Source organism: Arachis hypogaea, chromosome 4, assembly GCF_003086295.3.
Source record: "Arachis hypogaea cultivar Tifrunner chromosome 4, arahy.Tifrunner.gnm2.J5K5, whole genome shotgun sequence".
Lineage (NCBI taxonomy): Eukaryota > Viridiplantae > Streptophyta > Magnoliopsida > Fabales > Fabaceae > Arachis > Arachis hypogaea.
The window spans coordinates 20,787,757-20,803,991 of record NC_092039.1 but is presented as its reverse complement, the minus strand read 5'-3'; the positions used below and the strand labels follow the sequence as shown (position 1 = coordinate 20,803,991).

Sequence of the window (16,235 nt, the reverse complement as noted above, 5' to 3'; positions counted from 1 at the left end):
AAGTGCCATGGATTGCAGACATTGCAAACTACAAGGCAGTGAGGTTCATACCCAAAGAGTACAGTAGGCAGCAATCAAAGAAATTGATCACAGATGCAAAGTACTATCTTTGGGATGAACCATATCTCTTCAAGAGATGTGCAGACGGAGTAATCCGTAGATGTGTGCCTAAGGAAGAAGCGCAGAAGATCCTATGGCACTGCCATAGATCACAGTATGGAGGACATTTTGGAAGTGAGCGAACAGCCACAAGAGTCCTCCAATGTGGCTTCTACTGGCCTACTCTCTATAAAGATTCTCGAGTGTTTGTACTTAATTGTGACAGTTGCCAAAGATCTGGCAATCTGCCTCACAGTTATGCCATGCCTCAACAAGGGATCTTGGAGATTGAGTTGTTTGATGTATGGGGTATTGGTGCACGAAATTGTGATCACTACAACTTCGCACAACTAACCAGCAAGTGCACTGGGTCATCCAAGTAATAAACCTTACGCGAGTAAGGGTCGATCCCACGGAGATTGTTGGTATGAAGCAAGCTATGGTCACCTTGTAAATCTTAGTCAGGCAGACTCAAATGGGTATAGATGATGAATAAAACATAAAGATAAAGATAGAGATACTTATGTATATCATTGGTGAGAGCTTCAGGTAAGCGTATGAAGATGCTTGTCCCTTCCGTCTCTCTGCTTTCCTACTGTCTTCATCCAATCCTTCCTACTCCTTTCCATGGCAAGCTTATGCAAGGGTTTCACCGTTGTCAGTGGCTACCTCCCATCCTCTCAGTGGAAATGTTCAACGCACCCTGTCACGGCACGGCTATCCATCTGTCGGTTCTCGTTCAGGCCGGAATAGAATCCAGTGATTCTTTTGCGTCTGTCACTAACGCCCCGCCTGCTAGGAGTTTGAAGCACGTCACAGTCATTCAATCATTGAATCCTACTCAGAATACCACAGACAAGGTTAGACCTTCCGGATTCTCTTGAATGCCGCCATCAGTTCTTGCCTATACCACGAAGACTCTGATCTCACGGAATGGCTGGCTCGTTTGTCAGGCGAGCACTCGGTTGTCAGGCGACAACCATGCATCGTGTATCAGGAATCCAAGAGATAAACACTAGAGCCTTGTTTGCTTGTAGAACAGAAGTGGTTGTCAGTCACTTTGTTCATAAGTGAGAATGATGATGAGTGTCACGGATCATCACATTCATCAAGTTGAAGAACAAGTGATATCTTGGACAAAGAACAAGCGGAATTGAATAGAAGAACAATAGTAATTGCATTAATACTCGAGGTACAGCAGAGCTCCACACCTTAATCTATGGTGTGTAGAAACTCCACCGTTGAAAATACATAAGAACAAGGTCTAGGCATGGCCGAATGGCCAGCCTCCCAAAGTGATCAAAAGATCTAAAGAAAAAGATTCCAAAGATCAGAAGATGATTAATACAATAGTAAAAGGTCCTACTTATAGAAAACTAGTAGCCTAAGGTGTACAAAGATGAGTAAATGACATAAAAATCCACTTCCGAGCCCACTTGGTGTGTGCTTGGGCTGAGCAATGAAGCATTTTCGTGTAGAGACTCTCCTTGGAGTTAAACGCCAGCTTTTGTGCCAGTTTGGGCGTTTAACTCCCATTTTGGTGCCAGTTCCGGCGTTTAACGCTGGAATTTCTGAGGGTGACTTTGAACACCGGTTTGGGCCATCAAATCTTGGGCAAAGTATGGACTATCATATATTTCTGGAAAGCCCAGGATGTCTACTTTCCAACGCCGTTAAGAGCGCGCCAATTGGGCTTCTGTAGCTCCAGAAAATCTACTTCGAGTGCAGGGAGGTCAGAATCCAACAGCATCTGCAGTCCTTTTCAGTCTCTGAATTAGATTTTTGCTCAGGTCCCTCAATTTCAGCCAGAAAATACCTGAAATCACAGAAAAATACACAAACTCATAGTAAAGTCCAGAAAAGTGAATTTTAACTAAAAACTAATAAAAATATACTAAGAACTCAACTAAAACTGCCAAAAACATACTAAAAACAATGCCAAAAAGCGTACAAATTATCCGCTCATCACAACACCAAACTTAAATTGTTGCTTGTCCCCAAGCAACTTGAAGATCAAATAAGATAAAAAGAAGAGAATATGCAATGAACTCCAAAAACATCTATGAAGATCAGTGTTAATTAGATGAGCGGGGCTTTTAGCTTTTTGCATTTGAATAGTTTTGGCATCTCACTCTATCCTTTGAAATTCAGAATGATTGGCTTCTTTAGGAACTCAGAATCCAGATAGTGTTATTGATTCTCCTAGTTAAGTATGATGATTCTTGAACACAGCTACTTATTGAGTCTTGGCTGTGGCCCAAAGCACTCTGTCTTCCAGTATTACCACCGGATACATACATGCCACAGACACATAATTGGGTGAACCTTTTCAGATTGTGACTCAGCTTTGCTAGAGTCCCCAATTAGAGGTGTCCAGGGTTCTTAAGCACACTCTTATTGCCTTGGATCACAACTTTATTTCTTTCTTTTTCTTTCTTTTTTTTTCGTTTTTTTTTCGCTTGCTTCCCCCCTTTTTTGTATTCACTGCTTTTTCTTGCTTCAAGAATCATTTTTATGATTTTTCAGATCCTCAGTAACATGTCTCCTTTTTCATCATTCTTTCAAGAGCCAACATTCATGAACCACAAATTCAAAAGACATATGCACTGTTCAAGCATACATTCAGAGAACAAAAGTGTTGCCACCACATCAAAATAATTAAACTGTTATAAAATTCAAAATTCATGCAATTCTTATCCTTTTTCAATTAAGAAAAATGTTTATTTAAGAAAGGTGATGGATTCATAGGACATTCATAACTTTAAGGCATAGACACTAATGATCATAAGACACAAACATAGACAAACATAAAGCATAAAATTCGAAAAACAAGAAAATAAAGAACAAGGAGATTAAAGAACGGGTCCACCTCAATGATGGCGGCTTGTTCTTCCTCTTGAAGGTCTTATGGAGTGCTTGAGCTCCTCAATGTCTCTTCCTTGTCTTTGTTGCTCCTCTCTCATGATTCTTTGATCTTCTCTAATTTCATGGAGGAGAATGGAGTGTTCTTGGTGCTCCACCCTTAGTTGTCCCATGTTGGAACTCAATTCTCCTAGGGAGGTGTTTAGTTGCTCCCAATAGTCTTGTGGAGGAAAGTGCATCCCTTGAGGTATCTCAGGGATCTCATGATGAGAGGGGTCTCTTGTTTGCTCCATCCTTTTCTTAGTGATGGGCTTGTCCTCATCAATGGGGATGTCTCCCTCTATGTCAACTCCCACTGAATAACAGAGGTGACAAATGAGGTGAAGAAAGGCTAACCTTGCTAAGGTAGAGGACTTGTCCGCCACCCTATAGAGTTCTTGGGCTATAACCTCATGAACTTCCACTTCTTCTCCAATCATGATGCTATGAATCATGATGGCCCGGTCTAGAGTAACTTCGGACCGGTTGCTAGTGGGAATGATTGAGCGTTGGATAAACTCCAACCATCCTCTAGCCACGGGCTTGAGGTCATGCCTTCTCAATTGAACCGGCTTCCCTCTTGAATCTCTCTTCCATTGGGCGCCCTCTTCACAAATGTCAGTGAGGACTTGGTCCAACCTTTGATCAAAGTTGACCCTTCTTGTGTAAGGATGTTCATCTCCTTGCATCATAGGCAAGTTGAATGCCAACCTTACATTTTCCGGACTAAAATCCAAGTATTTCCCCCGAACCATTGTAAGCCAATTCTTTGGATCCGGGTTCACACTTTGATCATGGTTCTTGGTGATCCATGCATTGGCATAGAACTCTTGAACCATCAAGATTCCGACTTGTTGAATGGGGTTGGTAAGAACTTCCCAACCTCTTCTTCGAATCTCATGTCGGATCTCCGGATATTCACTCTTTTTGAGTGAAAAAGGGACCTCGGGGATCACCTTCTTCAAGGCCACAACTTCATAGAAGTGGTCTTGGTGCACCCTTGAGATGAATCTCTCCATCTCCCATGACTCGGAGGTGGAAGCTTTTGCCTTCCCTTTCCTCTTTCTAGAGGTTTCTCCGGCCTTAGATGCCATAAATGGTTATGGAAAAACAAAAAGCAATGCTTTTACCACACCAAACTTAAAAGGTTTGCTCGTCCTCGAGCAAAAGAAGAAAGAAGAGAGTAGAAGAAGAAGAAATGAGGAAGAAGGGAGTGGCTTTGTGTTCGGCCAAAGGGGGGGAGAAGTGGTGTTTAGGTTGTGTGAAAATGAAGGGGTGAAGAAGGGTGTATATAGGAGAGGGGGGCTCATGGTTCGGTCATGTATGGGTGGGTTTGGGAGGGAAAGTGGTTTGAATTTGAATGGTGAGGTAGGTGGGGTTTTATGAAGGATGGATGTGAGTGGTGAAGAGAAAGATGGGATTTGATAGGTGAAGGGTTTTTGGGGAAGAGGTGTTGAGGTGATTGGTGAATGGGAAAGAAGAGAGAGAGAGTGGTGGGGTTGGTGGGGATCCTGTGGGGTCCACAGATCCTGTGGTGTCAAGGAAAAGTCATCCCTGCACCAAATGGCATTCAAAATCACATTTTGAGCCAATTCTGGCGTTAAACACCGGGCTGGTGCCCATTTCTGGCGTTTAACGCCATGTTCTTGCCCTTTTCTGGCGTTTAACGCCAGTCTGGTGCCCCTTTCTGGCGTTAAACACCCAGAATGGTGCCAGACTGGGCGTTAAACGCCCAACTGCTAACCTCACTGGCGTTTAAACGCCAGCAACATCTTCCTCCAGGGTGTGCTGTTTTTCTTCCTGTTTTTCATTCTATTTTTGCTTTTTCAATTGATTTTGTGACTTCTCATGATCATCAACCTACAAAATAAAATAAAATAACAAAAGAAAATAGATAAAATATAACGTTGGGTTGCCTCCCAACAAGCGCTTCTTTAATGTCAGTAGCTTGACAGAGGGCTCTCATGGAGCCTCACAGATACTCAGAGCAATGTTGGAACCTCCCAACACCAAACTTAGAGTTTGAATGTGGGGGTTCAACACCAAACTTAGAGTTTGGTTGTGGCCTCCCAACACCAAACTTAGAGTTTGACTGTGGGGGCTCTGTTTGACTCTGATTTGAGAGAAGCTCTTCATGCTTCCTCTCCATGGTGACAGAGGGATATCCTTGAGCCTTAAACACAAAGGATTCTTCATTCACTTGAATGATCAGTTCACCTCCATCAACATCAATCACAGCCTTTGCTGTAGCTAGGAAGGGTCTGCCAAGGATGATAGATTCATCCATGCATTTCCCAGTCTCTAGGACTATGAAATCAGTAGGGATGTAATGGTCTTCAACCTTTACCAAAATATCCTCTACAAGTCCATAAGCTTGTTTCTTTGAATTGTCTGCCATCTCTAGTGAGATTCTTGCAGCTTGTACCTCAAAGATCCCTAGCTTCTCCATTACAGAGAGAGGCATGAGGTTTACACTTGACCCTAAGTCACACAGAGCCTTCTTGAAGGTCATGGTGCCTATGGTACAAGGTATGGAAAACTTCCCAGGATCTTGTCTCTTTTGAGGTAATTTCTGCCTAGACAAGTCATCCAGTTCCTTTGGTGAGCAAAGGGGTTTCATCCCCCCAAGTCTCATTTCCAAATAACTTGTCATTTAGCTTCATGATTGCTCCAAGGTATTTAGCAACTTGCTCTTCAGTGACATACTCATCCTCTTCAGAGGAAGAATACTCATCAGAAAAATGTTGCTAGAGTACCCATCTGAAAATACAACATTCTTGATAGTCCTTAAAAAATATGCATATGTAGATTGGTCATAGTAAAGATGGTGGATGGGTACTTTTCATCTTCTCGTGCCACAGATTATGCATGATTCCCATCAATTGGAGGTCTTTTCTTGTCTTACACTTTGTTTGGATAGAAGATGAAAAATGCGAGAAAAGAAAATGGGAGAAAAGAAAATGACAAGAAAGAAAATGAAAGGAAAAGTTTATTTCTTTTTATATTGTTTGGATGAAGAAAAAATAGATGGAAATTAAAGAAAGTAGGAGAAAATTTTTCTTTTGTTTGGATGGAAGGAAAAGTAAGAAGAGAGAAAATCATAATCAAGTGAAATTACATTAATACCCTTCCTTATATTATATATAAATTATAATATACCAATATATTTAAATTATTTTTCAAATAAAAAAGGTAATCCCAATTATATTTTAGAATAATGTGTTATCTTTATTAACAATAATATTTTTTTGAATTTATCCTTTTTTGTTGTCTTTTAATGTCATAAATAAAAATTATATATCATTCTTTTTAAATATATACAAATAAATAATTTTCTAAAAGAATAATAAAAACTACTCATACTACATCATTAATCTCATTTTTAAGAAAAAGTTCCACTAAATTGTATTTACAAAATAAAATATTATCAAAAGTGGCTAGCATTTCTTTCTTACTACATGCGACAAAAAATCATATACAATTTTTACAAACATATAACAAAACGCTAAAAAATTAACGACCAGGACTCCAAGAGAGTACTATTTTATCACCACACAACACTTTCCAAAAGGGTAATTCTTCTTGGTCAGAGTAATCAACATATGCCTACTTCCAAAATATTAATTCTACATAGCTAATTTACGAATTCTCATCACAGAATTTTTGTGAATTAATTTTGTAGAAAAACAGGGTGTTACACACGAAAAATTTTCAAATGGAGGTAGTTTCATAAAAAGCCATTAACGCTTTCTATGTAAGAGATAAATGGAGAGAGCGAGAGCGAGGGGAGAAACACAAAGAGGGGTTGGGTTCATGACCATGCCAAGGATCCTAGGATTTGGAACAGGAGAGAATATCAAAGACTGGAACACGAGACTTTTTCCATCTTTCTGGATCATCTCCCAGAGGACATTTCAAAAAGAGAGTAATTTCAGCTGTTCAACTGGTCTGGGCGTATCAATGATATTTATCTATCTCGGAAACAAAAAATAGTAATATCTACATGTTTGCCTTCATACGATACACGACGAAAGGAGGGGCATCGAAAGCAATAGCAGAGATGAATAAGCTGAGAATACGAGGTAAGATTGTCTTTGTAGGAGAGGCAAAATACAGAAGGACGTTGAGAACCACAAATGGTAGTGAAGGGCGCCGGGCGAGGACCCATTAACGTAGAAGGTTCCGAGGGAAGTAGGGGACGGTACTGCACATGGGTTAAGGACGAAGGAAAACTTGCAGCCCATGAGTGGGAGTCCAAATATAAAGAAGGTGGAAGCTGCAGAAGCGGAGGGAAGCTTGGAATGGGTGCGGAGTAGTTTGGTGGAAGTTACAACGAAGTCTATTGATGTCACATCATTGAGGGTAATGGCAGCGAAGAACTTGCCTTCTGTTATCCAAATTCAGAAAATGGGAGCTTGTAAAGCTCTGTTAACGTTTGATAGCGCACTCCATGTTGAGGAGACGTATACTTTCACGTTGAATTGTCTGCTACAAACGTTTCACCGCGTATGGAAGTGTAAGGAGTCGGAGCGCAACGGATCCCGGAGGGTGTGGCTCGAATGTTTCGGGGTTCCGTTGAGCGCGTGGTCTGTAGACACCTTCAAGAAGATAGGAGGCCAGTGGGGAGCGGTAGTTGGGTGTGCAACAGAAACGGAATTGGGTAGCAATTTCTCAATAGGTCGTGTATAGATCGATACGTGTGTCATGGACGTGATACAAGAGAGGATTCATGTCTGTGTTGGTTCTAGGAGCTATGAAGTGTTGGTGAAGGAGAGTGGACATACAATGTGGAACATGCAGTATGAAAGGAATTGTGTGGATAATGTAACCACCAATTCGGAGGCTGTGAATCATGCGGTGGCGACTACGAATGTTGGAAGAGATATACCTGGTCCTTCTAAAAAGACTGATCAGGACGACGGAATGCTGATGATGGTGGAAAGGAGGGACGAGGAAGATAAGGGCAGATTAGTAAATTTTGATGATTTTTTGAATGATTGGGTTAATTGTAGTGTCCATAACAGTTGCGAAAAAATAGTAATGTATCAAGCTGTTAAGGGTGTGAATCATGGAATTTCGGATTTTGAGGGTGACAACAGGGCTTGTTCTAATGATGAATCGAATAGGACGGTTACTTGTGTATACACTTCAAGGCGTGCTAGGCTGGAAGGGGCTGGAAAAAAGGAAAAGCAAAAGAAACAAAAAAACCAAAGCTGCTCCAACGGATGGGCCAGGACAAAAAGGAAGGGTCTGTGGGCCAGGACAAAAAGGAAGGGTCTGGTGGATAGCTCTAACGGGTTGGGCCTAGCTCATTTGGCTATTGGGCATGACCCGGTTTGGCAAAGGGAATTGGCGATGGCGAGCCACTCTCACCCGGACACGCAACAACGCGGTGATATCGGGGGAGGGAGCTTCGTTGGAGGGGATGGTCGACTCTGAGACGGGGATGGGGTAAGCGGGGAAAGACGGTCAGGTTCTTGGGGAAGCTGCTCGGTTCGCGGCGAGGAGGACTGTAACAGGCCAGATCGCGTAGCTGTTGCTGCTGATGATGGTAGGCCTGGACCAATCGATGGCGCCGCACTCCTGCCAAGTTCGGTTGGCGATTAGGACGGGAGAGGCGGGATGATACGGAGGGCAGGGGGAACTGGGGTGACTGAGGGTGGTCCTGGTACGATGGGGGAGGACGGCTTGACCGCGGTCGAAGGTCTGGCTCGGGAGGTTCTTGATGTTGTACGGTGCAGGGAGCTATGTGTGAACCTTGGGCAACTGGAACCTAGCCAAGCAATTGTTCAGGAACAGAGCGGTGGTACTACGAAGGTTGGGCAAGCTGGGGAAGACATTGCATGTACTGGGTCGGGGTAGGAAGACGGCAAGAAGGCGAAAGTGGAGGGTGACACTTGGGGATTAGAGGAACAACTGTTGGAGAACAAACTGACTTTGGCACTGGCGATGGAATCAGGGGCAGTGTTGTATAACAAGGAGGATGACATTATGGCCATTCTTCAGGCGTAGAATGAGGAAATTGCACATAAGAGAAAGCTGGCAAAACAAAAGGAGAAGATGAGATGGTGTAGACCCAAAAATAAAAATCAGGTGCGTCATAATAGTTCTAAATGAATTACAGTTCTTGGAATGTTAGGGGGTTACAGGGTAATGGAAAGATGAGAGTGGTAAAGGATTTTAAGAATAAGCATAACTTGAGCATGATATATTTGATTGAGACGAAAAGGAGGGTAGTGACGAGGTTTGACGTGGCACAAATTTGGGGGAATGATGGGGCGGGGTGGGAATTTATAGGATCCGACGGTGCATCTGGGGGCTTTTGTTGATCTGGGATGAAATGGATTTTAAAATGAATAACTGCTATAAAAGGGATAGGTGGTTGTGTGTTGAAGGAGTCTTGTTAAAGAATAGTTTTAACTGTGCATTTTTCTTGGTCTATGGTGCACATAGTAGAGGGGAGAAGAGTCATGTGTGGAAGGAGCAGAGCTACATAGCTGGCTTATGCCAGGTTCCATCCTGTTTTATAGGAGATTTTAATGAGATTATGAAGGTGGAAGAACGAAAAGATGCTACTAATCTATCTCTGGCTACGAAAGAGTTCAAGATCTGGATACAGGATATGAGCAGGTCCACCACTTGTTTCTCGGCTGTGATTTTGCTTGGCAGGTGTGGAGTGTTTGGATGGCTGTGTTTGGCCAGTTATGGTCTCTTCCGGGATTTATGAAGGTCCATCTTTTATGTTGGACAGAAGAGCCGCGTAGGAAGGAGGACCAAAAGTAGCGATTAAGGTGCTTTTGTGCGAACATTTGGAACATTTAGATTAAAAGGAATAGGAGGATATTGCAAAATACAAGCAGAGGTGTTGAGGAAATAATCAACATGTCAATGGTTAACTGCGATGAGTGGAGGAGTTCACTCTCTTCATGTTGTTGATGACTATGCCGAGGAGGACATGGAGAGCTCTTTATTTTGTTTTCCCTTATATAGTTACTTGTCTGTTTTGGATATCTTTTTCTGTTTGCTCCACTTTATTGTGTTGAGCTTTTGTTTTCAAAAAAAATTCTACATAGCTTGAGCCATCTGTACCCATCTACTTCAAAAAAATAAAGTTTTTCTGAGTTAAAGATATTAATACATGATCGATTTCTAGTTGTCCTAAGCAGTGTACTCATTGGGTCCAAACATTTTCAAGTATTAGGATTCCTGCACGAGCATATATAATAAAGACAAATTAACACAAAGATTACAGTTGATCATGATAATCTATTTTATCGATATCTTTCTATTCAAACAACCAATCAATCTCAACGTATCAGTGAAAAGGGATTTCCAACCATGTGTTAACATAAATAAAACAGAAAATTATATCTTGTCAAATACATAAAGATATACTCATACTTTATGACAATAAGAAACACATAATCAATTGTTAAAAGCAATAACCTCAAAATAACCAGAGATTAAGCGCGCATAAAAATTATACCTGTAATGGTGAATGTTTTCTGAAAGTACCATATCTCCTAAGCGAACACCAACAGCAGTCATGAAATGAAAAAGAGCATCCAGTCGCATTTCAGGTAGGATCCCAAAAACTTGGCACTTTTTTTGCTCATTTTCACATAAAAACTGATAACATTGCATCCGAAATGAACCTACTAGACCCAATTCAATCAACATATCCCATACATCTGATTCACTGTAAAGACGATGCCTAGTTTGTTTCATAATAGCTAATCCTTTTTCAGCAATCACGACTTGTCTTTCAATTAATGAGACTTATTTTTCGACAATCGAAACTTGCCTCTCAGCCATAAAAGCTTGTCTCTCAACTGATTCAACCTGCCTCCGAGCCACGTCATGTAGCTTGCTAGACAGATAACTACCATCTTTTACAGCATCGGCCATGGTAGTAATTCCTAAAGCAACTTTCTCGTATTGTGCCTCCAAAAAATCATTTATAGGAGACTTACGCTTTGTACCTCTTGAAGTTGAAGTCCCTCCTAATTAATTTGGTTGACTATGAAGAGCACTTGGTGAATCTAAATTAGTAGAAAATGTTGGGATATCATGTCCCATATTCACATATATGTCAGAAAATCCAATGTTTTCAAATGAGTCATTCAAGTCAATGGAATCTCTATCAAGTTGTTGAATCATTTCTCGTGAAGTAGCAGCCCCTTTACCAATAGCTCTATCAACTCCAAACAACTCCTTCAAAGTATCATAATGCTTAATTTGTATTTTTTTTCATTTTTCTGCATGTGGTTTTGCTGCATAAAGAAATGTTAAATTATTTTTTGACTCACTTCATCATTAGTATAAGTAACAAAAAAGTATAAGATACCTTAATAAAGCCATGCCACACTTCTTCAGCTTCAAACTTTCTAGTAATAGGATTCCATGCAAATCCACTTAAGTGATGAAATAAGTCATATACCTCAGCAAAATGATCTTTCAGTGTCTTCATTCTATTCTTGATGTGGTTCTTCATTATGTGCGGAATTATTGTTGTACTCAAAGTCTTCACAACATTGGCATATGCTTCAGTTGTTCACGAGCCATCGTGTCTATTACCTTTAAATGCTTCTTCTGCTAATGCATTCAGCAGAGCTTCATCCATATCATCAGGCCATCTTAAGTTGTCTTTAGAAGGTTGAGTTGCTTCTATTTTATTTCCTTTATTTAGCATTATTTAACTTGTAACATTTTCTTAAAAAATCCAATTAAACAACTTTGACGACAAACTACACATATATATACATATTCAAATATATCAAAGGTATAATCACTCATAATGTTTGATACACATTCCACATTTTTCACCTACAATATTATCTCGTAACAATGCTGCATGCCTATATTCCTCATAACATTGATTTGGTTATGATCTATCGATATCGCGTTCTTGTAGCAATTCTCAGTCAACCTCATCAATTACAGATTGATCAACATCAACACCCATCAAAAAGTTATGCAGTATACAACATGCCAAAAAAATGTCTCTCATAGTTTCAAATGAATAATATGCTTCAGTGTCGCCAGCTATAATTGGAAATCTTTCCTTTAGAACTCCAAAACATCTTTCAATGACATTACTTAATAAAGAATGCTGGTGGTTGAATAGTTCTTTAGGATTTTGTGGCTCTGATGAGCGGATAATTTATACGCTTTTTGGCATTATTTTTAGTATGTTTTTAGTGTGTTTTAGTTAGTTTTTAGTATATTTTTATTAGTTTTTAGTTAAAATTCACTTTTCTGGACTTTACTATGAGTTTGTGTGTTTTTCTGTGATTTTAGGTATTTTCTGGCTGAAATTGAGGGACCTGAGCAAAAATCTGATTCAGAGGCTGAAAAGGACTGCAGATGCTGTTGGATTCTGACCTCCCTGCACTCGAAGTAAATTTTCTGGAGTTACAGAAGCCCAATTGGCGCGCTCTTAATGGCGTTGGAAAGTAGACATCCTGGGCTTTCCAGCAATGTATAATAGTCCATACTTTGCTCGAAATTTGATGGCCTAAACCGGCGTTCCAAATCAGCTCAAAACTGCCCGGCGTTAAACGCCGGAACTGGCACAAGAATGGGAGTTAAACGCCTAAACTGGCACAAAAGCTGGCGTTTAACTCCAAGAAGAGTCTCTACACGAAAATGGTTCAATGCTCAGCCCAAGCACACACCAAGTGGGCCCGGACGTAGATATTTATGTCATTTACTCATCTTTGTAAACCCTAAGCTACTAGTTCTCTACAAATAGGACCTTTTACTATTGTATTTTCATCTTGGTTCTTCTGGTTCCCTCTCTGGGGCCGAAGCCAATGATCACTTTTGTTCTTATGTATTTTCAACGGTGGAGTTTCTACACACCATAGATTAAGGTGTGGAGCTCTGCTGTACCTCGAGTATTAATGCAATTACTATTGTTCTTCTATTCAATTCAGCTTGTTTTTATTCCAAGATATTCATTCGCACTCAAGAACTTGATGAATGTGATGATTATGTGACGCTCATCATCATTCTCACTTATGAACGCGTGCCTGACAACCACTCCCGTTCTACAAGCAAACAAGGCTTGAATGTTTATCTCGTGGATTCTTTAATCGGAATCTTCGTGGTATAAGCTAGAATTGATGGCGGCATTCAAGAGAATCCGGAAGGTCTAAACCTTGTCTGTGGTATTCTGAGTAGGATTCAATGATTGAATGACTGTGACGAGCTTCAAACTCCTGAAGGCTGGGCATAGTGACAGACGCAAAAGAATCAATGGATTCTATTCCAACCTGATTGAGAACTGACAGATGATTAGCCGTGCCGTGACAGGGTGCGTTGAACATTTTCACTGAGAGGACGGGATTGTAGCCACTGACAACGGTGATGCCCAACATACAGCTTGCCATGGAAAGGAGTAAGAAGGATTGGATGAAGACAGTAGGAAAGCAGAGAGACGGAAGGGACAAAGCATCTCCATACGCTTATCTGAAATTCTCACCAATGAATTACATAAGTATCTCTATCTTTATCTTTATGTTTATTCATATATCATCCATAACCATTTGAGTCTGCCTGACTAAGATTTACAAGGTGACCATAGCTTGCTTCATACCAACAATCTCCGTGGGATCGACCCTTACTCGCGTAAGGTTTATTACTTGGACGACCCAGTGCACTTGCTGGTTAGTTGTGCAAAGTTGTGTTTATACCATGGTATTGAGCACCAAGTTTTTGGATTCATTACCGGGGATTATTTGAGTTGTGAACAGTAGTGATCACAATTTCGTGCACCAAGTTTTTGGCACCGTTGCCGGGGATTGTTGAGTTTGGACAACTGACGGTTCATCTTGTTGCTTAGATTAGGTATTTATCTTCAGAGTTCTTAAGAATGAATTCTAGTGTTTCAAGGTGATGTTCTTATCATCACCAAAGCTGATTGATTCTCATCAATTTAGCTCTTGAATGCAATGTCTTGCTGAAGCTTGGCTAGCCATGTCTAATTTCTTTAGACTGAAGCTTTAGACTAACATTGCATGATTCCTGGAATTCTCATTAAGAATTTTGATACCTTTATTTTCTTTTTCCACTTAATTTTCGAAAAATCCAAAAAAATTACAAAATCATAAAAACCAAAAATATTGTATGTTTCTTGTTGAGTCTAGAGTCTCATGTTAAGTTTGGTGTCCATTGCATGTTTATGTTCTTCTTGCATTCATTCATGTGTCTTAAGTGATCTTCAAGATGTTCTTGATGATTTCCTTGCTCTGATCTTTGAATTCTCTTGACTTGAGTGTTTTGTGTTTCTCACGTGCATTTTCATTTTGTTAGTGTCAGTAGTATACAAACTGCTAAGTTTGGTATCTTGCAAGCATTGTTATTTGATTTTAGTTGCATTTTGATTATTCCTCATTATTAAAAATCCAAAAAATTTTAATTTGTGTCTTTTCAAGTCAATAATACAGAGAATTGAAGATTCAGAACATACAGCAGAGAAATTATACAGAAAAAGTAGGGCGTTCAAAACGCCCAGTGAAGAAGGCAAACTGGCGTTTAAACGCCAGCCAGGGTGCCTGGCTGGACGTTTAACGCCCAAAAGGGTAGAGCTTTGGGCGTTAAACGCCAGAATGTGCACCATTCTGGGCGTTTAACGCCAGGATGGCACAAGAGGGAAGATTTTGTTTTTAATGCAAATTTTTTTCAAGTTTTCAAAGTTTTTCAAAATCAAATCTTTTTTCAAATCATATCTTTTCAATCATATATTTTCAAAATCAATTTCTTTCCATCTTCAAAAATACTTGCTATCAATTAATGATTTGATTCAACATTTCAAGTATGTTGCCTTTTCTGTTGAGAAAGGTTTAATGTTTGAATCATATCTTTCCTTGTTAGCCAAGTCATTAATTTTTAAAATCAAATCTTTTTAAATTGTTTTTCAAATCATATCTTTTTAATCACATCTTTTTCAAAATAGTTTTCAATCATATCTTTTTTATTTCTAATTTCAAAATCTTTTTCAAAAATCACTTGATTTCTTTTCCACTCTTAGTTTTCGAAAATCAATTAGTATTTTTCAAAATGTTTTTAAAATCTTTTACTTAATTTTCGAAAATTTCTTCTCCTCTTCTCACATCCTTCTATTTATGGACTAACACTATTCCTCAATGAACAATTCGAACTCCATCTCTTTTGATAAGTTCGAATTCTTCTACTTCTTCCTTCTATTTTTCTTTTTCCTCTGACACCTCAAGGAATCTCTATACTGTGACATAGAGGATTCCATATTTTTTTGTTCTCTTCTCTTTAATATGAGCAGGAGCAAAGACAAAAGCATTCTTGTTGAGGCTGACCCTGAACCTGAAAGGACCTTGAAGCGAAAGCTAAGAGAAGCTAAGGCACAACTCTCTGTAGAGGACCTAACAGAAATCTTCAAAGAAGAAGAACCCATGGCAGCCGAAAACAACAACAATGCCAACAATGCAAGGAAGGTGCTGGGTGACTTTACTGCACCTACTCCCGACTTCTATGGGATAAGCATCTCTATCCCTGCCATTGGAGCAAACAACTTTGAGCTTAAGCCTCAATTAGTTTCTCTAATGCAACAGAATTGCAAGTTCCATGGACTTCCATTGGAAGATCCTCATCAATTTTTAGCTGAGTTCTTGCAAATCTGTGACACTGTCAAGACTAATGGGGTTGACCCTGAGGTCTATAGACTTATGCTATTCCCTTTTGCTGTAAGAGACAGAGCTAGGATATGGTTGGACTCACAACCTAAAGAAAGCCTGAACTCTTGGAAAAAGCTAGTCAATGCCTTCTTGGCAAAGTTCTTTCCACCTCAAAAATTGAGTAAGCTTAGAGTGGAAGTCCAAACCTTCAGACAGAAGGAAGGTGAATCCCTCTATGAAGCTTGGGAAAGATACAAACAATTGATCAGAAAGTGTCCCTCTGATATGCTTTCTGAATGGAGCATCATAGGCATCTTCTATGATGGTCTGTCTGAACTGTCCAAGATGTCTTTAGATAGCTCTGCTGGAGGATCTCTTCATCTGAAGAAGACGCCTGCAGAAGCTCAAGAACTAATTGAAATGGTTGCAAATAACCAATTCATGTACACTTCTGAAAGGAATCCTGTGAACAATGGGACTAATCAGAAGAAAGGAGTTCTTGAGATTGATACTCTGAATGCCATATTGGCTCAGAACAAGATATTGACTCAACAAGTGAACATGATTTCTCAAAGTCTGTCT

The 16,235-nt window shown here is 40.0% G+C and overlaps 1 non-coding gene across 1 annotated transcript; it reads right to left on the bottom strand.

Annotated features, from left to right (window-relative positions):
* Positions 1–15,836: 15,836 nt before the first annotated feature.
* Positions 15,837–15,944, bottom strand: LOC112799447 (small nucleolar RNA R71). Its single transcript, XR_003201028.1, has one exon. It is a non-coding gene; the product is annotated as a small nucleolar RNA R71 (small nucleolar RNA).
* Positions 15,945–16,235: the final 291 nt, after the last annotated feature.